This window comes from Pocillopora verrucosa, chromosome 2 (genome assembly GCF_036669915.1).
Source record: "Pocillopora verrucosa isolate sample1 chromosome 2, ASM3666991v2, whole genome shotgun sequence".
Taxonomy (NCBI): Eukaryota; Metazoa; Cnidaria; class Anthozoa; order Scleractinia; family Pocilloporidae; genus Pocillopora; species Pocillopora verrucosa.
Genome location: NC_089313.1, coordinates 14,168,636 through 14,185,730, shown reverse-complemented (window position 1 = coordinate 14,185,730; position 17,095 = coordinate 14,168,636). Strand labels below are relative to the sequence as shown.

Here is a 17,095-nt window from a genome sequence, read left to right as displayed (position 1 = left end):
TTTTCCAACCTTATGAGTTATCTGGATCGTTTTTGTATGCTAGTCCATTGCAATTTATTACATTGGCGAATGTTTTCTCCCAACTATTGGCCGAGTTTCACCTTTTCCTTCACTTTCACATTCAGGACATGCATCGATCGAAACGCTGTTGCATCAGAACATAATTAAATTAAATAACAAAATTCTCCGTTTTCCACAAAGTTTTTGAGCACTTGTTCCTTGCAGTAAGTACTCCAATTGTTACATATAATCTTAAAATTTGCTCTCCATCCATAGCAAGTTCCCCACAGCTCAGTGGGTAGAGCATTGTACCGCGAAAGCGGTCCCAGTCAGGATGGAGATCCTGTTCCGGGGAACTTGCCGTTTTTATTTTGTTTGATTTCTCTTTTTAATCTTTTTTTTTCCGATTATTTGTTTCTTTCTCCATTTTATAGTAAGCTTATAAATAGTCTGGAGTATATCTTTGTACTCACCTCTCACTTCATTACATTGGAAAAGGTTTTCTTCCACTTATAGGTAAGTTTTACCTTTTACTGCACTCTTATTTGATGACATGCATCAGAACGCTGCTGAATTTAAACATTAAACAAATAACACAGCAAGGTTTTTGTAACAAAGTCATTTTAGAGTCAAAACACACAATTTTCCACATAATCCCTGTGCACTTTTTCCTCGTGTTCCGTAGAATTCTTGTTATATATAATTTTAAAAGTTCCCCGCAGCTCAGTGGGTAGAGCATTCTACCGCGAAAGCAGTCCCAGTCAGGATGGAAATCTTGTTCCAGGGAACTTGCCGTTTTAATGTTTGATTTATTTTTTATAATTTTTTCTGAATTAGCGATGATTCGTTCCTTTTCCCATGTGATATCAATTTTGTAAATAATCTTTAGGCATTTTTGCTTGATTTATTTGTTAACCTTTTCCTATCGATGATTTTTTTTTCCACTAAGCCATTGCTTATAAATATTTTTCTAAGTTTAGTGAACTCCTTAGTTGCGGATGTCATCTTTTTATCGAGTTTATCTTTTTAAATATTTAATTTCAATTTTTTTTTTAAGAACACGAGGGACTGAGATAAAGTAAGAAGAACACGCGTAGTGGAGGAACCAATAGAATTAATTCAGTAGAGGTTTCTGATACGTTCCTTTAGAGTGCGTGGAAACAAGAATCTTGTGCTAATTGTGACGTACTCATCAGTGATTGGTTTATTTCCATCTTCGACATCCACAGCGAATTCTAAATTTCTCTCAAACCAAACAGGTCGTGGACAAGTGAGGACGTGTTATTGTCGGTGAGAGTAGTCTGTACCAAGAACGTGTTTGATATTGGAATGGGACTGAAGCTTAGTGATATTTTAAGGTGGGCATTGCTGTTGTACAGTTTTATTTAATGTCCATTTTAAAGGAGGAAAATGCAAGGTTATTGAACAGGAGCGTTTTCGGTTTACCTATGACTCTGAGCTTTTCTTTCAAATACCAACGCTCATTTCGTTCATGAAGAAGAAGAAGCATACGCTCTTCACTAGTTGAAACTTTTACTGTGTTACGCAGCCAAATGCGTTTAATTTTTGTCGTAACTGTATCTCTAAAATAACCTTCATTTTGCTACGAGGAATATCGTTTGAGCGTCTTAAATATTCTACCAGCTCGCTATAGTCGTCCTCGCTTGTGCAGCTGTAACTGAAATATGTGTAAAGCTAGGAACTTGTCAACCGACTTAAAATTGTTTTTCTCGTTTTTCTTCAGCGAAAAGAACAAAGAATCCAAGAGGACAAACCGGAATCACTGAATCAAGAGCACACTCCACTAAGATAAGAACTTTATAACGTTATCTTAAAGTTATAGTGAGGATGGTGGCTGTCTCTGTTTCTAGATTTTCTAAGGAACCTCGATCAATTGAATTTCATATCGAGGTCAAGATTAACAGGACAGACTTGGTTAAAAAAAATCTATGGGTGTGAGAAGTAGGGGTGCAGTTCTTCAAAAGACCAGGCCACCTGTTGAGTGATTTTTTAGGATGGCACTGCATGCGAGACAGATGGTATTTTGAGGAAAAACTCTGAACTTTTAAAAAAAAGCTAAAATCGCCCTTTTTTTATTATCATTCAAACGTTTGCACAGCATGGAATTGTTTTGGTTTTCTAAATTTTTTGTGTTGAAAAATATTCAACTTTCCAAACGAGTAGTCTGGTCAAACTTTATCTTTACAATAGTCAGTGCCAACTTGAAATATTCACACATTTTCTTCATCAATCTTGCAATCAACAAGAGAACAATGGCAATCAAAAAGTAAAAATTATCCATTTATTTGCCTAAAACAAAAGCTAAGTTCCTTCGCTTGCGCTCGGATGACGATACATTGACGCCGCACACAATGACGAACAGAACGCTGACGTTAAGTTCACGAAAAAATTTAAGGATGTAACAATAACTTTTCTATACCGTTTACAAAAAAACCAATGAATACCAGCTGACGTATTTCTAGACACATCATCCTACCATCACAAATCACACAAAGATACGACAATTAGGAACTAGCGAGACGAGAACAACTAGTTCGCAAGGCATCATGGACCTAAACGTTCAAAAACAAGTTGAGATATCGTGGTTTTTACAACTGCGACTACTACATCATTCAAATTAGACGCAAATGAAATTTTACTGAACTGAAGCGAACGCTAACTGCACTGGACTGCTACGACTACATTGACCATACTTCTAACAGAGAGCATTCCAACACCATATGGCTGATTCTACATCTTTACAAAGAACATGACGTAGAATGACCAATGTTGTAGACAAAGATGAAACTAGTAACAGACAGCGCGGTTTACTTGAACAAGTGTTTCAACTGCTGGGCTTTCCATAAACTGAAACTAGCTGTAAATATAACACAAGACTAGCACTATTGCCTTGCACATTGCCAAAAATTCAGTCTAAATTCTGAGACATTTTTCAACGACTGACTAGTAGGGGTGATTTGTTTTCAAGCATAGCCCCTACTTTGATGTCAACAGAATAAACCCTACAAAAGCATTTATTTTCGACATAAACATAACAAAGGAAACGAACTGAGTGAACAATCACACTAACCAGTCACAACTGACAAACGACGCGGATTTTACACTCGATTCAATCACGGTAACAATGACCAATCAGTCAACGTGTTACAACAAATTTTCACTGTTTACTGTACGATTGTCGAATTGCTGCTTGTTAAAAAAAACTGCGATCTCTTATAAAAAAAAAAAAATGGACGAAAAGCCTATACGCCAAAGTTCTCTTGTGGTTTTGCAAGTTCTATGTGTAAAACTCAAATGTCTGGTTCAACTCGAAAGCGCCGTAATACACCATCAAGTCCTACTTGGTCGTGGTTCTAGGAAACGTTGAAAGCAATCACGATTGATCTTTCACATCATAAATTCATCAAAAGGAAATAATTTTTGTCAAATTCAATCGAAAAAAGGTGGAAGCTGCATTCAATTCGGTTTGCAAAAGTTTCAGAAAAAAGGAAATGTTTTATCACGAATTCAGTTCTTGCACGTAATCTACAGCGAACGCATTTGAAAGTTACGAGTATATATCTACCTTTATATTATTTTTCGAATAAAACGTCGTAAGTTGTTGGAATGTTAAACATGTAAATTGTCGTCCTACTTTTGAAAACATTTTTTGTAATTTGAACAAACCAAACGTGAATCACCATACAAAAATTGTCGGATACTATCGGCTGTAAGTTTTCTGTTTCTTGGAAATTTCTTGTACAACAAAAGTAAATAGAAATGGTTTTTTTTGTGGTCTGTATAATTTGTTGCAAAACTTCGTCATTGAATGTAAAACTGCGCTCATAATGAGTTTCTTTAATATTATTCCTTGAACCAGGCATTGAGTTTTATTGTCTTAGTTGTAATGTAAAGAGATCTTTATCAGCCAACAATTATTGTAAACACGACTTATAAAATTTTTGAGTTTGAAAGCTGAATTGATGATTTTAATGGTGGAGAATAAAATTTTACTCGACCAAGATCTTGACAAAGTTATTTAAAAAGAAACGTGGGGCCAAGAAAGTATATGACCATCTAAACCCTGGCCACTAAAGAAAAAAAGAACAAAACTCATTTTGGCTGCAAAATTCTGATCCATTTTAGGCGTTTTGTTTCTCCTGTGCCACTGACAAAAACCTAATAAATGGCTGACAAAGATCTTTTTCTCGGCAACATGGCAAGCTTTAGAGTGTTTTGTTTAGCTTGCAATTTTGAGTATTGGTAGCGTAGAAGTATGTTCATATCATCTTGCGCAAAAAATTCTCTTGACCAAAATGGTTCAAAGAAAGAAGAGAAAATTGATCTTTATAACGAAGTAAACTGCAATTGTGTAAAGCTATCTGGAAAGAAAGGCTGTTTGACAATTTTTTGCAATGACATTTTTGCACAAGGTGATATTAACATTTTTTTGGCGGAAAAATTCAAGGGAAGCCATTTTGAATTTTTTGCTGAAAATGTTCCCAGGGGAAACTCTGTGCAAATTCTACAAAATTTTCCCGCCAAAAGTCTTAGTATATATTTGAACAGATTTTTCTCAACATCTTTTTGATAAATCAATGGAAATTAACTTAACTAATTAAAGAGAAAGTTTTAAGACTTGTATTACTGTTTATTGAATGTATGAAAATAAAGATCACAAAAGAAACGAGTGAAAACTGTCGAGTTTATTGACTTTATTTAATAACAACATAGAAATATAAAAGTAATAAGATATGGAGTCTTAAACACACCTTTGATAAAAAAAAAAAATCGGCGCATGCGTATTTTGGGCGCCTGTATTTTTTCTAAGTTTTTTGGCGGGAAAATAACGCCATTTTAACCGGATGTTACTTACTCTTCCAAAAAAAAAAGAAAAAAAGTCTGGCGCATGCGTATTTTAAGCGCCCCGTATTTTCTAAGTTTTTTGGCGGGAAAATTAAATACATTTTTGAGGGATGTCACCTGAATTCTTAAATGAAAAAAAAAATGGAGGGCAGTTACTAAGCAAATCTTGTCTTGAATTCGAAACACCTGATGCTAACAAGCAGAAAAGATGTTTTAGGTCGATAAGGAAACTAAATCTTCCCAAAATCAAATGATCAATCTTGACGCAATTGAGTTCTGTTAAAATTTATTTTCTACCTCTGCATTGAACTTGTCTTTGGGCTGCAGGACCTTTATCCTGAAGTATTGGTAACTGATTGTGACTTCAGTTATCCGCCATTCAATAAGCTGCAAGAACACATAAACAAAAGAATTAACAAATACAATTTCCATAAAAACTTACACAATAAAGCTATATTACAAAAATACATCTTCCCGCTTAAGCTTCCATTCAACCCAACTGATTAATTACCACTTGTAATATTTATCATCACTTGTATTTTCCCGCAACCAGTCGCCAACAATAGCAGGTAAAGTACCGGTAGTGAGCCGTAAATAACATGCAGTACGTTGTCTAGTTACATTACTTTCCTGACATCAACAGACACGTTGAACTCTTTTCAAACACAATTTTATTTAACCTTCTTTTGCAAATTGCCGCACGCTGGGTATTTATTCTATTCCTAGAAGGATCTCGACATTTCTTTGTATTACAAGAAATGCACAGGGGAAAACCAGAATTCTGACGTGACATTATCATAACTGTAGCAGCGTTGTTTATTTGGTTGAATGAAAAATGTCTATAAGAATTGGAAATGAGGTTTTCTATTTTAACTATTTTCTTTTTTGGTAGGTCGACCTATCAAGTGCTTGTGAGAGCTGATTACGTGTATGAGTTTATTTTAGCTTTGAAAAGCAAAAAATCTTACGATTAACACGTTTGTTGTGCTTTTCGACAATATAATCGATAATTTTGTTTTTTCCTTCGGTTTTTTATTCTTCACGACATGAAATTTAATTCGATTTTCTTGTTCAGCCTCACTACATCCGTTATTTTTTGTTTGTCTAAGAATAACCTGAAAAAGTACAAAGTTTGGAGCCAAAGTGGACGCGAATTTTTGTAAAGGGATCTTACAGTTCATGGAGGATGGACGATCCGTGTGTGAACCCAAATGCAAATAAAATGGTGCCAAATGTAGAAGGCGTTATAGAATTTTAGCGGGACATTTTGGTCTCAGGGGATCCAAAATCATCAAAGTTTTTTTTTTGGTTCAAAAATACACAATAAACACAACCAAACGTTTTCCAAAAATTCAGTGAAATTACGGCAAATTTCATGGAAAGCAGCAAGAAAATTAAATGTCCCTAAACTTGAAAGCGTGAAAAACAATAAAACCATGTTCTTAGGTCAGTATAACTTCTTCACAAACTAAGGCTGAATCATGAAAGTTCAAAGGTCGAGATCCAAGAGAAATCGCTTCTGAAGCCAGAATAAATTATACCATATCAATGGCGCTTTTGTGCATAAAATTAAAGAATTCGAAACCTTCTTTAACGTAGAAACCTTAAAGGCACAAATCATTAAATATTAGAAATACGTTTTTGAACTGGGTAACTAAGATAAAATATCAATGCATAAGCTAGTTATTTTAAAATACCTTTCTGGAAGAGGTCTCCAACAAAGGTAACAGTTGGAAGTTGAGCGTGCTTCCTTTTGTCTTTCGTCCTGTTCTAACACAGCGCTTATTCTGCCCAAGTTGAAGAAAACGTACCATGCTATGACCAAAGATGAGTTTGATCGAAAAATTGCCAACAATAGCTGTTTTCCTCACAGCAAAATTACGCAGAGATTTCGCATCGTTAGCCATTTCATCCTCGACCGAAAGTACACGTGATTGTTGGAATGTGAGAGATAGATCTGCAAGTTATGAATATTAAAATAACAAGCTTTACCAAAGACCATGATACATCAGTGCCTTTGGAAATTTTTTTCTGTGTTAGTACAACAAGTAGGGAATAATTTGCGAATTAAGGATATTTAAAAAATACTGAGGAGTGAAAGAGAAATTGAGAAGAGGAATAAGAAGAAGGAAGAGGAGATGGCTGAAAATTCTTGGAGGAACAAAATTGCACTCAGTAATACTATTTCAGACGTTTATGTCGAGAACAACTTCGTTAGCTGGTTTAATTTCGCCATATTTTTTCGATCTCTCTGCGCGGTAATCTATTTAGTATTAAGCTAAAGTCTCAGTTTCAAGGCCTGGTCCCGGTTGTTAGGAGGATGATTAACGTTAAAAACTGGAAAAATCGCTACACGGTGGATAATGCGGCAGTACGTTCTGTTCACAATTATCCGGAGGATGACGATTTGCACGATCAACACAGCTATCTGCCCTTTAAACGAATCAGCCCTGAAACGAAGGTTATAGCCTTGGAACACTGGGGAGAGAAGCAAGAGGTCTCCGGTAGCTTTCTCACCGAGCTGACTTTGCATCTTCACTCGTATGACAGACTAACTGAAGGTGAAAACTGGTTGTTCCTTTTTGGGTGTCAAACTATCAAGAAAAAAAAACAGGAAAGCAACTCTCAGTTTCACTGGAAAAACCTGGGATAAAGAAAGTAGATAAAGAAGAGCTCTAGAGTAAGTCTGACACATCCTCAGCAACTCACTCAAAATCACTTTGACTTCCTGAAAAGAAAAATCCCAAAGAAACACAGTAAGCCTAAGACCAAGAAAAATAACAACAAAAAGGACAGCTTGAGTTACACGAGATACTAAAGTAACAATCGAAAAAAGTGAAGAGCTAAAATTGCGCGAGATATTAACGTAACAATCAAAATGAGACTTGAGAACAGCTATAAATGCGCGATAAACTAACGTAACAATCCAAATAAGAGAAAATGTCAAATTGTGCGAGATGCAAACATAACGATCGAAAGAAAAAGACAGCTTAAGTTGTGCGAGATACACACTTAGAAATCCATATAAAAAGACAGCTAAATTTGGGCAAGATACTAACGTTACAATCGAACTAAGAAGACAACTAAGGTTGCGCAAGATACAAACTTAACAATCCAAATAAGAAGATAGCTTAAATTGCGCGAGATACAAACGTAACAATGCAAATAAGACAACTTACAAGAGATACTAAAAAGCTAAAATTGCGCAATACAAAGGCTACAATTCAAATAAGAAGACCGATAAATTTCTGCAAGATACAAACGCTACAATCCAAATAAGACGACAGCTAAATTTGCGCGAGATACAAACGTAATGATCTAAATAATAATTGCGCGAAATACAAACGTTACAATCCAAAAAAGAAGACATCTAAAGTTTCGCAAGATACAAACGTAAAAATCCAGATAAGAAAACAGCTCAAGCTGCGCGAGAAGCAAACGAAACAATCCAGATAAGATGACAGCTCATAAGTTCCGCGGGATACAAACATAACAACTGCTAAAATTGCGCAAGATACTTACGTAACAATCCAAAAAAGGAATCAGATAAGATTGCGCAAGATACAAACGTAATGACCTAAATAATAATTGCGCAAGATACAAACGTTACAATGCAAATAAGACATCTAAATGCCCGAGACACAAACGTAACAATCCAGATTAGAAAACAGCTAAATAATAATAATAATTGCGCGGGATACAAACGTTACAATCCAAATAAGAAGACAGCTAAAGCTGCGCGAGAGACAAATGTAACAATCCAATTAAAAACACCTAAAGCGGCGCGAGAAACAAACGTAACAATCCAAATAAGACAACATAAGTTCTACGAGATACAAACGTAACAACAGCTAAAATTGCGTAAGATACTTACGTAACAATCCAAATAGAAAACAACTAAAAGAGCGCGAGATACAAACGTAACAATCCAAATAAGAAAACAGCTTAAATTGCGCAGGATACAAACGTAACAATCCAAATAAGAAAACAGCTTAAATTGCGAGAGATACAAACGTAACAATCCAAATAAGAAAACAGCTTAAATTGCGCAAGATACAAACGTAACAATCCAAATAAGAAAACAGCTTAAATTGCGCAAGATACAAACGTAACAATCCAAATAAAAAAACAGCTTAAATAACGAGATACAAACGTAACAATCCAAATAAAAAAACGGCTTAAATTGCGAGAGATAATAACGTAACAATCCAAATAAGAAAACAGCTTAAATTGCGCAAGATACAAACGTAACAATCCAAATAAGAAAACAGCTTAAATTGCGCAAGATACAAACGTAACAATCCAAATAAAAAAACAGCTTAAATTGCGAGAGATACAAACGTAACAATCCAAATAAAAAAACAGCTTAAATTGCGAGAGATACAAACGTAACAATCCAAATAAGAAAACAGCTTAAATTGCGCAAGATACAAACGTAACAATCCAAATAAAAAAACAGCTTAAATAACGAGATACAAACGTAACAATCCAAATAAGAAAACAGATTAAATTGCGAGAGATACAAACGTAACAATCCAAATAAGAAAACAGCTTAAATTGCGAGAGATACAAACGTAACAATCCAAATAAAAAAACAGCTTAAATTGCGCAAGATACAAACGTAACAATCCAAATAAAAAAACAGCTTAAATTGCGAGAGATAATAACGTAACAATCCAAATAAGAAAACAGCTTAAATTGCGCAAGATACAAACGTAACAATCCAAATAAGAAAACAGCTTAAATTGCGCAAGATACAAACGTAACAATCCAAATAAAAAAACAGCTTAAATTGCGAGAGATACAAACGTAACAATCCAAATAAAAAAACAGCTTAAATTGCGAGAGATACAAACGTAACAATCCAAATAAAAAAACAGCTTAAATTGCGAGAGATACAAACGTAACAATCCAAATAAAAAAACAGCTTAAATTGCGAGAGATACAAACGTAACAATCCAAATAAGAAAACAGATTAAATTGCGAGAGATACAAACGTAACAATCCAAATAAGAAAACAGCTTAAATTGCGAGAGATACAAACGTAACAATCCAAATAAGAAAACAGCTTAAATTGCGAGAGATACAAACGTAACAATCCAAATAAGAAAACAGCTTAAATTGCGCAAGATACAAACGTAACAGTCCAAATAGGAAAACAGCTTAAATTGCGCGAGATACAAACGTAACAATCCAAATAAGAAAACAGCTTAAATTGCGAGAGATACAAACGTTACAATCCAAATAAGAGAACAGCTGAAATTGCGGAAGATCCAACGTAACAATCCAAATAAGAAAACAGCTTAAACTGCGAGAGATACAAACGTAACAATCCAAATAAGAAAACAGCTTAAATTGCGCGAGATACAAATGTAACAATGCAAATAAGAAAACAGCTTAAATTGCGCGAGATACAAACGTAACAATCCAAATAAGAAAACAGCTTAAATTGCGCGAGATACAAACGTAACAATCCAAATAAGAAAGCAGCTTAAATTGCGAGAGATACAAACGTAACAATCCAAATAAGAAAACAGCTTAAATTGCGCGAGATACAAATGTAAAAATCCAAATAAGAAAACAGCTTAAATTGCGAGAGATACAAACGTAACAATCCAAATAAGAAAACAGCTTAAATTGCGAGAGATACAAACGTAACAATCCAAATAAGAAAACAGCTTAAATTACGGAAGATCCAACGTAACAATCCAAATAAGAAAACAGCTTAAATTGCGCGAGATACAAACGTAACAAACCAAATAAGAAAACAGCTAAAATAGCAAGAGATAGAAACGTAACGATCGAAATAAGGAGCAGACTTTCGTTGCGCGAGATTCGAACGTAACAATGCAAATAAGAAAACAGCTAGAGTTGTGAAAGATAAAAACGTTTCGATCCAAATAAGAAAATAGCAAAAGTTGCGGGAGATACAAACGTAACAATCCAACTAAGACAGCTTAAAATGCGCGAGATACAAACGTAACAATCCAAATAAGAAAACAGCTTAACTTGCGGAAGATACAAACGTAACAATCCAAATAAGAAAACAGCTTAAATTGCGGAAGATACAGACGTAACAATCCAAATAAGAAAACGGCTTAAATTGCGCGAGATACAAACGTAACAATATAAATAGGAAAACAGCTTAAATTGCGCGAGATACAAACGTAACAATCCAAATAAGAAAACGGCTTAAATTGCGCGAGATACAAACGTAACAATATAAATAGGAAAACAGCTTAAATTGCGCGAGATACAAACGTAACAATCCAAATAAGAAAACGGCTTAAATTGCGCGAGATACAAACGTAACAATATAAATAGGAAAACAGCTTAAATTGTGCGAGATACAAACGTAACAATCCAAATAAGAAAACAGCTTAAAATGCGCGAGATGCAAACGTAACAATCCAAATAATAGAGCAGCTTAAATTGCGCGAGATACAAACGTAACAATCCAAATAAGAAAACAGCCAAAATTGCGCAAGATACAAATGTAACAATCCAAATAAGAAAACAGCCAAAATTGCGCGAGATACAAACGTAACAATCCAAATAAGAAAACAGCTTAAATTGCGCAAGATACAAATGTAACAATCCAAATAAGACAGCTTAAATTGCGTGAGATACAAATGTAACAATCCAAATAACAAAACAGCTAAAATTGTGCGAGGTACAAACGTAACAATCCAAATAAGAAAACAGCTTAAATTGCGAGAGATACAAACGTCACATTCCAAATAAGAAACCAGCTAAAATTGCGCAAGATACAAACGTAACAATCCAAATAAGAAAACAGCTTAAATTGCGAGAGATACAAACGTAACAATCCAAATAAGAAAACAGCTTAAATTGCGCAAGATACAAATGTAACAATCCAAATAAGACAGCTTAAATTGCGTGAGATACAAATGTAACAATCCAAATAACAAAACAGCTAAAATTGTGCGAGGTACAAACGTAACAATCCAAATAAGAAAACAGCTTAAATTGCGCAAGATACAAACGTCACATTCCAAATAAGAAACCAGCTAAAATTGCGCAAGATACAAACGTCACATTCCAAATAAGAAAACAGCTAAAATTGCGCAAGATACAAACGTAACAATCCAAATAAAAAAAACAGCTCAAATTGCGAGAGATAATAACGTAACAATCCAAATGAGAAAACAGCTTAAATTGCGAGAGATACAAACGTAACAATCCAAATAAAAAAACAGCTTAAATTGCGAGAGATACAAACGTAACAATCCAAATAAAAAAACAGCTTAAATTGCGAGAGATACAAACGTAACAATCCAAATAAAAAAACAGCTTAAATTGCGAGAGATACAAACGTAACAATCCAAATAAGAAAACAGCTTAAATTGCGAGAGATACAAACGTAACAATCCAAATAAGAAAACAGCTAAAATTGCGAGAGATACAAACGTAACAATCCAAATAAGAAAACAGCTTAAATTGCGAGAGATACAAACGTAACAATCCAAATAAGAAAACAGCTTAAATTGCGAGAGATACAAACGTAACAATCCATATGAGAAAACAGCTTAAATTGCGAGAGATACAAACGTAACAATCCAAATGAGAAAACATATTAAATTGCGCAAGATACAAACGTAACAATCCAAATAAGAAAACAGCTTAAATTGCGCAAGATACAAATGTAACAGTCCAAATAGGAAAACAGCTTAAATTGCGCGAGATACAAACGTAACAATGCAAATAAGAAAACAGCTAGAGTTGTGAAAGATAAAAACGTATCGATCCAAATAAGAAAATAGCAAAAGTTGCGGGAGATACAAACGTAACAATCCATATAAGAAGACAGCTTAAGTTACCGAGAGACAAACGTAACAAACCAAGTAAGAAAACAGCTGAAATAGCAAGAGATAGAAACGTAACGATCGAAATAAGAAACAGGCTTTCGTTGCGCGAGATAGAGTTGTGCAAGATACAAACGTAACAATCCAAATAAGAAGACAGCTTGAGTTGCGCGAGATACAAATGTAACAATCCAAACAAGAGGACAGCTGTAGTTGCCCGAGATACAAACGTAACAATCCAAACAAGAGGACAGCTGTAGTTGCCCGAGATACAAACGTAACAATCCAAATAAGAGGACAGCTGTAGCTGCCCGAGATACAAACATAACAATCCAAATAAAAAAACAGATAAAGTTGCGCGAGATATAAACGTAACGAATGAAATAAGAGAGGTAAAATTGCGCAAGGTACAAACGTAACGATCGAAATAAGACAGCTAAAATTGCGCGAGATAACGTAACTATCCAAATAGGAAAACAACTAAAGTTGCGCGAGATACAAACATAACGATCCAAATAAGAAGAAAGCTTAAGTTGCACGAGATACAAATGTAACAATTGAAATGAGGGAACAGCTGAAGTTTCGCGAGATACTTACGAACTATCCAAATGAGAGATCGAGTAAATTCGCGCGAGATAAAGATGAGCAAGAATACACACGTAAAAAACGAAATACAAGAACAAAACAAGTTACAGGAGATACTAATGTAACAATTACTGGGACAGTTAAAGTTGCGTGAGATTCTAACGTATCGCGCCAACAAAGAGGACAACTAGAATTGTGGGAGATACTAACCACACTGTAAAGTTGGGTAGGATGGTCATGTGACATCTTACCAAGCAGTGATGTAATATCCCCAATATAAAGGGGGCCACGTCACCAGCTATTATCACTTTACCAAAAGAAAATCAATTTTAAACTGGATATAAAACTGAACTAGCATGCACATTACTGGAACAAAATAAGATGTGATATCAATTTTTTTTCAGAAGCAAACAGTATATGGTACATAGAAAATGTTTCATTTGATCATAAACATCTGAAAAAATGACCAAAAGTGTACTTACTTTGATAATAACAGTTTCCACTTATCCATTCTCTCTTATCCACTTGTTTATCTGCTTTCTTCCTGAGCTTGTCTGTCCTGCTGAGTGTTTACAGTGTCCATCCAGAAAAGAGTCTTGCACTCAGTCCACTTTCTTTCCACTGTCCACAAAGGCTTGTAATGGGCCAACAAGGCTTCACAGTACTTCACTTTCTTTATCTTTTTGCCTTACTGTACTCTGTTGCATCATGAGGCTGTGTTAAGTAACAGAAGTAAAGTCATACAACTTAGAAAACTGCTTGGTAGAATTTGCTAACAAGGATCATTTAATCCTAAAACTAATAATAATTATAATAATAATGGTTTATTAACAGATCCACCAGGTGGCTCTTCCCTGTTGAAATATATCAATTACAATTAAAGTAAAAAATCAAATTAAGTTATTTCACAAATTACACAATATGCAATTAAAAGTAGAAGTAGGATTAACAGAATAGAAATTACAGTAAAACTAACTAATCACTCTGTACTCTATAACATAAAAAATTCCTTGAAAGTCTTAAACTCCCAAAAGTGATTGATATGTAACTTCTTCCTACAATATCAATACATTACCCAGTAAAGAGGTGAGGAGAAAACTCCAATTTATCAGGTAGTTGTTGCTATCTTAATTTAACAACAAATTTTCATGGCTAATTTACAAGGAAATAAATATCAGCTAAAGAGGAGAATTTAAAATCAAATCATGGGAATTTAAGGGCTGAAGCTAATTCCCATAATGGACTATAATTGGGATGCCATTTATCTCTAAAGGACTACTTTTCTTAAGTTTGCTTCATGTAGAAAGGGGTGTCTTTATCACTGAAGGGGCTCATGACCCAAATAAAACACTCCCAAGTAAATGGATATAGAACTGAGAGGCTTATAAATGGAGGTCTTGTCATATCAAATTTCTATATCTTTAAAGTTACTCTGGACAAAAGTTGTAGATGCTGAGGAAATAACCAACATCTTCCAGTTTTCTTTCTGTTCTCACAACAAATATGAATGTAAAAGGGGAAACAGTTTCAAGGCCCAATGTTGTATATCTAAAGCTGAGGTTTTTGGAACTAAGAGCAGAGCATTCCCATTGTAACAGGCATTACAGCCAGCACATACAAACTTATAGACCACATGTGTAAAGAGCCTGTCAGGGACAGGGTCTTTCAAAATAAACACTTTACAATGTGAGTTTAAAATGAGTACTCCAATAGTTAAACATTTTTTTCAATTGCCATAGCAGTACAAAAGATGCCACATGTATTTTTCAGGTAGGAGAAGATCCACATTTGGAAATAACTACCACCTTAGTATTAGGTATGGAACAAAGAGTACAATTTTTAAGGCCAACCCATACCAGTAATGTTTACTGCCATGGAAACATTTTCAGACTAGCAAGTTCATTTGAAGCCTACTAGCAAACTAACTATTAAGCATAAAGTATGATTCTAAAGTCCTGCTCAAACAGTTATGGCAGTTTTTTCTATTAGTCACAATCATTGACTATCATATCTGCATTCAAACAATTCATGGTAGTTGATGATAGTTGATGATAGTTGACTAAATCATGCAAGAGATGATGAAATTGTAAACAAAGATGGCATGTGCTGAGGTCAGCAATTCTGGAGGCATTTGAAATTTTAGTCCAAGAGTTGCAAGTTGAAGATACTGAAGCCTACCAGGAGATGATAGGAATGACCTGTGAGACATTCTGCAAAATTTTAACCATTTCCACAGGTTCCACAGAATAGAGGTAATAAGAAAAAACACCAAAAAATGTAATTTTAAACCATAAATGATCACTTAATGTAAGAAATCCTGCTCTAAACTACCACTAACATTGATTTTAGGAGACACATGGATTGAATTTGGCCTGATAGATTATTCTTGCTTTTATTTGAGTGTTTCTGCTCCAAATGAATGTTCAATACAGGTGCAAGACAATACAAACAGACCACTGGGACTCAGTAAAGGGTGACCATGACTGCTACATAGAGGTGACTGCTTAATAGGGATGAAATTTAAAACGATTAACCCTTTTAACTCTCATGAGTGACCAAGGCAGAATTTCTCTTTACAATATCTATACAATATCAACCAAAAAAGTGATGAGAATAAAGAAAAATATCAATTTGGGGATAATTAGTTGATTCAATACTAAATTCTCTGAACTAACATTATAAGAATTGTATGGTTGACAGAAAGGAGAATTAAAAATTTGATCTGGGAGTTAAAGGATTAAGGGGAAACTAATGCAGAACTTTTACAACTGACTGCTCAATACAGGGTGACTGCCTAATATCATGCTGCTAAATACAGTTTTGAGTGTAGTTGTAACTGTTATCAACTATCATGACTGTTTGAATAGGGCTAAACACCTGGGAATCAATAACTCAATCCAACGCCATATCAAGATTTGTGTTTCTTGCCCCTTTGTCTTTCAAGATTCAGTTTACAACTCTCTCTCTTATGACTGCCATACATTTCCTTGTTAACTAGTGCGGTGAAGTTGGTGTTATATTCAGATAACACCCTGTAACTTATCTGCAATTTTTTTTCCACAAATTGCATTGCTACAAAATCAACACACAATTCAAAAACAGGAAAAAAACAGATAGCTAGAGGTTGAAAAGACTCTTCAGGAACATTGTACTTTTTGGTTTTTGGTGGTCAAATTTTCATGGTCAGTAATAGAAAATTTAGAAAAACTGAAGTTATTCAGAAGTGTTGGTGAGAGGCCAACTTTTCAAAATGTTCAGCATAATTCAACGTTTCAAAACAATCTCCTTCAATCTGGATTTGAAACACAGAAGTTTTTCCGTAAATAACTACTTCAATAAAAAGATACGAGCACACGCGCACCTAAATTGGAAGCAAAATATTGTTATAAAGGTTCTCCTGCGGTTAAAAGCCTTTATATATAGAATTCTAGGAATTCAGCGAGCATGAACTTATGAAACTTTCTTCATACCGAGCGGGTTTAAAGGATTTGCCTCACCTCTAATATAATCTTTCACCACTGCACTAGTTCCAAACTTTCTCTTCGCATTGTCATGTTTGCACTCGCACTGATAATTTTTTGCTGCATTTGAATATCACCAAAGGCGAAAAGGCATATTCTAAACGCAATCGATTCTAAAAGTTCCATTTCATTTTTCGAGCGCCGTTGAAATGGTATCAAAGTAAAACACATTTACTGGTACAGCCTCTTCCGCCATGTTGTAAAGTTTTTCTTGTTCCCAGTTTCCTCTGTCTTTCGCAACTGCACGTTATTAATATTCAGCGCGGTAAAACGCAGAAAAAATGCAGATAGGAACAC

At 34.7% G+C, this 17,095-nt stretch overlaps 1 long non-coding RNA gene across 2 annotated transcripts; it reads right to left on the bottom strand.

Annotated features, from left to right (window-relative positions):
• Positions 1–4,707: 4,707 nt before the first annotated feature.
• On the bottom strand, positions 4,708–16,989 carry LOC131791291 (uncharacterized). 2 transcript variants are annotated; one of them, XR_010716684.1, is made up of 5 exons: positions 16,775–16,989; positions 13,760–13,991; positions 7,384–7,460; positions 6,564–6,823; positions 4,708–5,253 (listed from the first exon to the last, which is right to left on the bottom strand). It is a non-coding gene; the product is annotated as an uncharacterized lncRNA (long non-coding RNA). The 2 variants fall into 2 exon arrangements; XR_010716685.1 differs by lacking the exon at positions 7,384–7,460.
• Positions 16,990–17,095: the final 106 nt, after the last annotated feature.